At 57.3% G+C, this 7,262-nt stretch overlaps 1 protein-coding gene across 1 annotated transcript in view; it reads right to left on the bottom strand.

Moving 5' to 3' along the window:
- Positions 1–6,526, bottom strand: part of CALN1 (calneuron 1) — an 89,105-nt gene extending 82,579 nt beyond the window's left edge. Inside the window, exon 1 of the mRNA XM_015646853.3 lies at positions 6,017–6,526. The gene's annotated coding sequence lies outside the window, so the exon portion shown is untranslated. The remainder of the gene's footprint in view (positions 1–6,016) is intronic.
- Positions 6,527–7,262: the final 736 nt, after the last annotated feature.

The following is a 7,262-nucleotide window of genomic DNA, read 5'->3' as shown; positions in this document are numbered from 1 at the left end:
GCACCCGGCCGTTTTAACCCTTTGCTTTATTTCTTTTGTCTCCTAATTGTCTTTTTATTTATATTAAATTCTTTTTATAATTTATTAAGTGAATCTCGTTTTTAAGAGAAACAACTTCCCACTGCAGCCCCAGAGAGCCCTGTAAAATAAACCCAACTCAGTTATTGGGGAATTATCTGGGGGCTGGAGGTGTGTGAGTGCAGTGCCAGGTTTTGTTAATGCCACAGAGTCAGGCAGGATCAGCAAACCCTGAACTGCTGCAACAGCTGCACAAAAATCCTACAAAACCCATGCCTGAGGTCTGAAAGTGCCAAATCCTGCTCAGGAGAAAAGACCCCAGGAAGGAATCACCGGGGGTGTGGAGGCTGCTTTGGAAACAGCCACAGGAAAATCCAGTGAGGGAGATTTCTGCCAGGGAAACAGAACAAACTGGAGCTGTGCTGCTGTCTGGCTCTGCTGTGCACCTGCAGCATGAATAAATCCCTGCTCACAGCACTCGGGAAGGGAGAGAGGAGGGAAAGGAGCCTGGACAGAGACAGAGGGTGAATTCTGCACGGAAATAGATCCAGAGCCCTTCAGGCTGGCAAAGAGACGCTTGAAAGGGATGTAGGAGACATTAAACCAGAGTTTCATCACATCTTCAGCATCACAGAGCAAAGGCAATAGGGAACAAACATTTGCTGTTTTGCACAGCACCAGACCCAAGAGATATCAGAGGAAATTACCAAGAAATCGTTTCAAAAACAGCAAAAGGCAGAGGAAGTGTTTTTGCAAATAGTGCCCAATTATGTTGTTGATTTTTTCCTGGAAGACATCAAGTGCTCAAAAGAGGAGGAAAATAATGCCTTGAGAGTGACAGACAGCCTTCAGCTCAGGAAGTTTTCAGCAGGGGTTGGGAGGAGCTGGGAAGCTGGAGGAGGGATGGGCTGCACTTGCCCTTGGCCAGGATGTGAGGAGAGAGGGGAATTTGTCCTCACTGGAGAGAGTCCCAAGGATGGAGCTCCAATCCCAATGTCCTGAGTCTCTGGCTTTTTTCCTCCTGCCAGAGAAGAAAATATTTCCTCCTGGAGCTGCTGGACACTGAGAGCAGCAGTTTTATGTGGATCACAGTTTGGACATAAAGTGTTTAACTAATGGTCAAGAAAAGCCCATTGAATCATCAAGGGTGACCCTGTGCTTTGCACAGAGCAGGTTCTCTTCATAATTCACACTCTGAAACTCAGCTAATCTGTTCTTTCAAACCCTTTAGGGTGAATCTCAGGCATGGCATCACCAAAAATAAATTACCACCAAAAATAAATAACTTCAAGGGACTTTTCATGGGCTTGCCTTGCGTGGTGGCAGGGAGGGAGGAGGGAAGGCAGCCTGGGGTTTCTCCAGGCCCAGAGGAGCCCCCGTGCCCAGCCCTGGGGGCTGCTCTGGAGTGCTGTGTCCAGCTCTGGATCCTCAGCACAGCAGGGACAGGAGCCCCTGGAGCACGGCCAGCACAGGCTGTGAGGATGAGGAGGGCCTGGAGCATCTCCCTGTGGAGGAAAGGCTGAGGGAGCTGGGGCTGTTCAGCCTGGAGAGGAGCCCCAGCTGAGAGGGGCCTCAGCCCTGGCTGTCCCTGTGTGCAGGGAGGGCTCCCAGCAGAGCCCGGGCTCTGCTCAGGGGCCCAGCAGTGGCACCAGAGCCACGGGCAGGGACCGAGCCCAGCAATTCCCCCTGCACAGGAGGCACAACTCGTGCCCTGGGCACTGCCCAGCCCTGCCCAGGCTGCCCAGGGAGGGGCTGGAGTCTCCCTGAGCGGGGATATTCCTGAGCCCTCTGCACACCATGCGGTGCCCTGTGCTCTGGGCTGGAGCAGGGAGGTGGCACCGGTGACGCTCTGTGTCCCTGCCAGCCTGGCCCAGCCCGGGGTTCTGTCACACTCTGCTGTCTCCTCCTGCACAGCCCCAGGCCTGGAGCCAGCTGAGGTGTCAGATCATTACAAGGCACAAACATCCCCAGGGCAGCCAGGCCGGTGACTCCTCCACAGCTCCACAGCAGCTCCTTGTTCTGAAGAACCAGCAGCTTTCTTGTGCTTAACCCCCGGGAGACCTGAACTCTTCCCAAGTTAATCCTTTCCCAGCTCCATAGGCTGCTTTGCCACAGTGGATTTATGAGGCAGCAGAAATAAAAGCACACTCTGAACGGGTTCCTGTTTGATTCGCAGCTCTGGGGGTGCCAGCCCCTTCCTGCCTTTGCTCCTGCAGTGGAGCCTCCAGGAGAAACCTTTCCAAAATCAGCAGGGGCCTCCCGCCAGCTCCAGTGAACCATCAGCAGCTCCTGAGGGTTTATTAATCCCACTCAAAACAGAGCCTGAGAGCACTTGGGCAGGTCTCAAACTGGAGTCCAGGCTTTGGCTGGAGCCAGGAGCAGCCCAGAGTCAGTCAGCTCTGAGCACAGGAGGATTTAAAGGGTGAAACCTCAATCAAACTCAGCAACATCTGTACAGGATTTTCTTGAAAATCTGCTCTCAAGGATCCCCAGGGCACCCAGCACAGTTTGGTTGAACTCTATTTCAAGAGCAGCCTCCAGCAGACATCGGTTTCTGGCAGTCTCTGGGTGACCCTGGAACACGAGGGAACATTGTCTGGGCAGCCTCTCCTCTCCTTCCATTCCAGTGGGGGTTAAAATAATGCACCGAGAGTGGCTTCTGTTCAAAAGGCTGAAACTCATCCCAAAGAGGGGCAGAAAAGGGGTGAAAGCATCAGAGACAAGAGCACAGTGTGAGCTGGACAAAGCTGCCCTGGGGCCACCCAGACAGGTCAGGACCGTGGCAGGGTGATCCATCCCTGCAGGTCCACGTCTGGATCCTGTCTGGATCCTGTCTGGATCCTGTCTGGATCCTGTCTGGATCCTGTCACACCGTGCTGGTGTCTGTCCCTCCAGCCCTTCCCTCAATAACTGCGATTTCACCATTCCCGAGTTCTGTACTGATCCAACTGCAGTACCCTGCCAGAGATGGAGAACGGGCCTGACAAACATCCCTTGCTCCAAATAGAAGAATCTATTAGGTTCTAGCAGCTCCAAGTAGTAAATTTAGGTTTTATCTCTGTCAGATCCATACTGGTCCCCTCCTGCTCCAGACACCCTGCTGGGTTCCTTTTGTTTAAAGGTGCCTGGCAGAGGGAAAGCAGAAACGAGAGCTCTCGTGTGCCTGGGCTCTTTCCACTCCACAGAGTCAAGGAAGTAGGAAAGGTTATTGCCTACAATAAAAATAGAATTATTTTTCTGTGTCTTCCTCAGAAATTCAGCTCTAGTTTGGAGCAGGAAGATCCCAGCTGGCTGGAAATGGACAGGTGGGGAGAGATGGAGCAAATGGCCCGGAGGAACCTTTGAAGTCAGCCCAGGACGGTCCCTGGTGGCGCTGTCAAGGAGCCTGGGGAAGGAAAGGGCTCTGGGGCTGCTCAGAACCCGACCCACAGAGCATTCCTGGGGACTCTGCCTCACTTGCTCAGGGCCTGCTGCTCAGTCAGGGCTCAATTCACCCTTCCCACCTCAGCCCCCACCTCCAACATCTGCCCGGATGGGGAGGGACAAGCTTGGCACACTCACCATCCCTGGGTGAAGAGAAAGAGGGAAACGCCAAAGGGGCCTTTTAATCCCCACAGAGAGGAGCTCAAACTCAATTATCTCCCTTTAGAAAAGAGCTCCTGGTGCAGGTCATGGTTACTGCGAGTGACAGATTCCAGGTGAGCAATTCCCTGTCCGTGCCTGCCAATCCTTCCAGTCCCTGGGCTCCAGAGTGACTGAAACCCAGCGCTGTGAGCTCAATTACAGAGCCCAAAACACGGGATCACAGTGCCTGCTGATCTCACAAACATCCCCTCACCCCCTGCTTCACCCCAGAGCCCCCCGAATGGAATGGAAAAGTCAAACCTGGGCCCGCAGCCCCTGCCCTGGCAGCGCGCTGCTCCTTCCCTGCTCGGGCATCCAGCAGGACACACAGCCGGGCTGGCCGGCTCAGCAGGGACGTGGCAGCTGCCACAGAAGCTCCATCCTCCCGCTGGGACCAGCTCTCCCTGCATCCCAGCTCTGCTGCGTGTCCTGGGAGAGCTGGAGATGTGAAGGGCTGGGCCCGGGAATGATCCGTCCGTGCCAGGACCAATTCCCTGAGAGTCAGCAAAACTTTTCAGCCCTTCATTTCATTCTATTATTTCTGCTGATGGCACTATAAATAATTACTCCACACCCTCCGTGTGCTTGAGCTGCTTTGCTGAAAAAAGATGCACATTTTGTTCATCTTTCAACACGCTGCTTTGTATATTTTGGTTTGCAAGCCCTGCTCGGTGCTCTCCAGCTCTGCAGGATGGAGGGAGCGGGTTCCACGGGCCTCAGCCGAGAAGAGCCCGCCTGCAGCCCCGGCAGAGCACGGGAGCAGGGCTTTTTAACTTCCAGCTTTCCTTGCCGTGTCAGTTTGTTCCCTTGGAGCTGGGAACAATGGAGCCTTTATCCCAGCTCTCGGTCACGGGGGACAAACTCCTTCCTAATGTCACCGAAGTCACGGATGGCTGCAGCACCGGCAGGGGTGGGAGCTGCTGGGGAGAGCAGGGAAAGGGATAACCCCAAAAAACTCAACTCAACATCAGCCCCGCGCTCCGCGAGTTCAGCATTCACATTTCCCTCTGTCCTTGCAGGCTCTGCGCCTCCTCCTCCTCCCCGAGTTTCACTCCTGCACCGCTCCAGGCGGTGTTTTGCTGCCCACAGCCTCCTGGTCTGCTGCTCTCAGATGTTCATTCTCCGTCCCACGGCTCTGCTCTCCCTGCTGCCCGGCCCGTCTCTCCCTCGCTTTTGGCAAACACCATCGGTGAGGAGAAAAAAAACCCCATTTTCCCGACCCAGCCCACGGCCCTGAGGGCTTTGGGCAGTGCTGAGTTCACAGGATTCCCTCCCCAAGCCCCCCCGCCCTGGCAGATGAAGGCAAGGCAGAGTTTTTCCCGGTGGATTAAGAAAAGCGGGATTTTTTTGCTGTGCTAACGCCTCAAAACGCAGAACATAAACAGCTCCTGATTTCCTGAGAGGTGGCCACCATCGAGCACTTCTCAAGGAGATTAGTGGCTGCTTTTCCAATCCTATTTCAAGCCTCGAGGAAGCTGCTATTTGTCAAAAGAGTTATTAACCTGCGATAGGCACCAGGATAAATGTTTGCTGGCACAGCCTCTTTCCCTCCGGGCTCCGGGCAGGAGAGGGGCTCCAGGGACCCATCCTCACCTGGGACCCGGCTGCAAAGACCCCAATGGGCTCTCGGTAAGGTCAGGGCACCCCAAGGATGCACCCACCTGAGACGGGGACGAAGGAACGACCAGACATAATTTAAGGAAAAATCCACGTTGCGTGGAAATATAAACAGAGAGCAGCTCGGTTAAAGAGGAGAGGAAAATCTCTGGCTGAGTGGGGCAGTTCACAGCTAAATGTTCTCTGGGCACAGGGCTCCTGCCGAAGGACGATTTATCGGGTGATTTATCGGGCTGGGTGACAGCGCCGGGGAGACTCCGGAGCGCAAACAACGCTGCCGATCCCGATAACCCGGGATTGGCTCGGCTCGGCTCTCCAGAACCGCTCTGCATTGCCAGTGCAATGCGCATGGAAGGATGTGGCAGAACTCCCCTAACCTGGGAGACACGGGGGACCGAGAGGAGCCGGGCGGGGACCAACTTGTGCCGTGATTCACGGGCCAGGCATCCCAAGTTATCTCCTGCTGAACGGCAGCGAGGGGATCTGAGCAGCGAGGGGGGGAAAAGCCACAACTCCGGCTCATGCGCTCGGTTACTGAAAAGGGAAGGGGGAGAGGGAAGGGAGCGCAGGACAGGCAGCCCCGGCCCCAGGTGAGCGGTGGGAGGGCTCCTCCAGCCAGCGGCCCCCGTCAGCCACAGCGACGCGTTCCGCTCTCTCCCCGGCAAAGGAAAACACCCGGGAAAAGCAGGGGGATGCTCCCAGCCGGCAGCGGGAGCGGGGAGAAGCCGTGCCCGCAGCCCCGTCCCTCCGCCCGTACCTGCAGCCGCCGGTGCCCGCCGAGCCGCGGTCCCCGTCCATGCCGAGCCCGAGCTGTCCTGGGGAAGCGCGGGCGGCTGCCGCCACTTGGGAATACGGAATATGCTACGAGCTTTAATTAAAAGACTCCGAAGGCTCTCTCCTGCTCGCTCGTCCTTTTTTTGCAGTACCGGATCGGATTTAAAGGGCTAGAACCCCAATTTGGCACCGCTGCTCCCCCCGGAGCGCCGCGCTGCCGGCCGGGCCTGGCAGCTCCAGCATCCTCCTGCCGCCCGTCGGGGGCATCGCCACAGCCCCCGGGGCCCGAGCCGGCAGCGCCGGGAGCTGCTCTGGCAGCAGCACGGGGCTGGAAACCTCGGCTCCCTCCAGCAGGCTCGGTGGGCGGCGAGAGGGGATCCCACAGGATGGGCGAGGGCGGCCCGAGCGCTCCTCAGGGTGCGCCCAGCAAAGTTTGTGCTCTAGCAGTGCTCCAGAGAAGTGGGAGGAGGAGGAGGATCGTGTCCCTCTGTCCTGCTGATGCCACCACCCTGTGGCAGTGCCCAAAGGCGGTGCCCTCCCAGTGCCAGCCCTGGGTGGAGCGGGGTGGTGGGGGAGGGCTGTGTCACCCTGAGGTGCTGGGGAAGGGCTGTGTCACCCTGGGGTGCTGGGGAAGGGCTGTGTCACCCTGGGGTGGTGGGGGAGGGCTGTGTCACCCCGGGGTGGTGGGGAAGGGCTGTGTCACCCCGGGGTGCTGGGGAAGGGCTGTGTCACCCCGGGGTTGTTGGGGAAGGGCTGTGTCACCCCGGGGTGCTGGGGAAGGGCTGTGTCACCCCGAGGTGCTGGGGAAGAGCTGCGTCACCCCAGCCCAGCTCTGCAAGACGGGGTCCTGAGCCTCCTGCCCACATCCCGTGAGCAGGGAAGCAATTCCATTTGGATTTGGAGGCCACTTGCTGGTGCCAAGGCGGCGGGGACACGACCTGGCGCTGGCGGTGTGTGAGTGACGCTGATCCCTCCTTCAGCTCCAGGTCCAGACCCATTCCTTCCCCAGAGCTCCATGAGAACATCCATCTGCAGCAGCCTGGGCTCTCAGGGCTCCTTGGGCTGCCCAGCAGGGCGGGGATGGCCACGCCACCCCTCCAGCCTTCCCAAACAAGGGAAGAGGGGATGAAGAGCAGGGTTTGCGTGGAGCCCTCCTTGGTCCCGATTTTGAGCTCGAATGGGGAAAAGCAAAGGAAACAAGGAGCACACTTTTCGTCCTCCTTATCTCC

Source organism: Parus major, chromosome 19 (assembly GCF_001522545.3).
Source record: "Parus major isolate Abel chromosome 19, Parus_major1.1, whole genome shotgun sequence".
Lineage (NCBI taxonomy): Eukaryota > Metazoa > Chordata > Aves > Passeriformes > Paridae > Parus > Parus major.
Note: the sequence above shows the minus strand (reverse complement) of the source record. Positions and strands in the feature narration are given on the sequence as shown.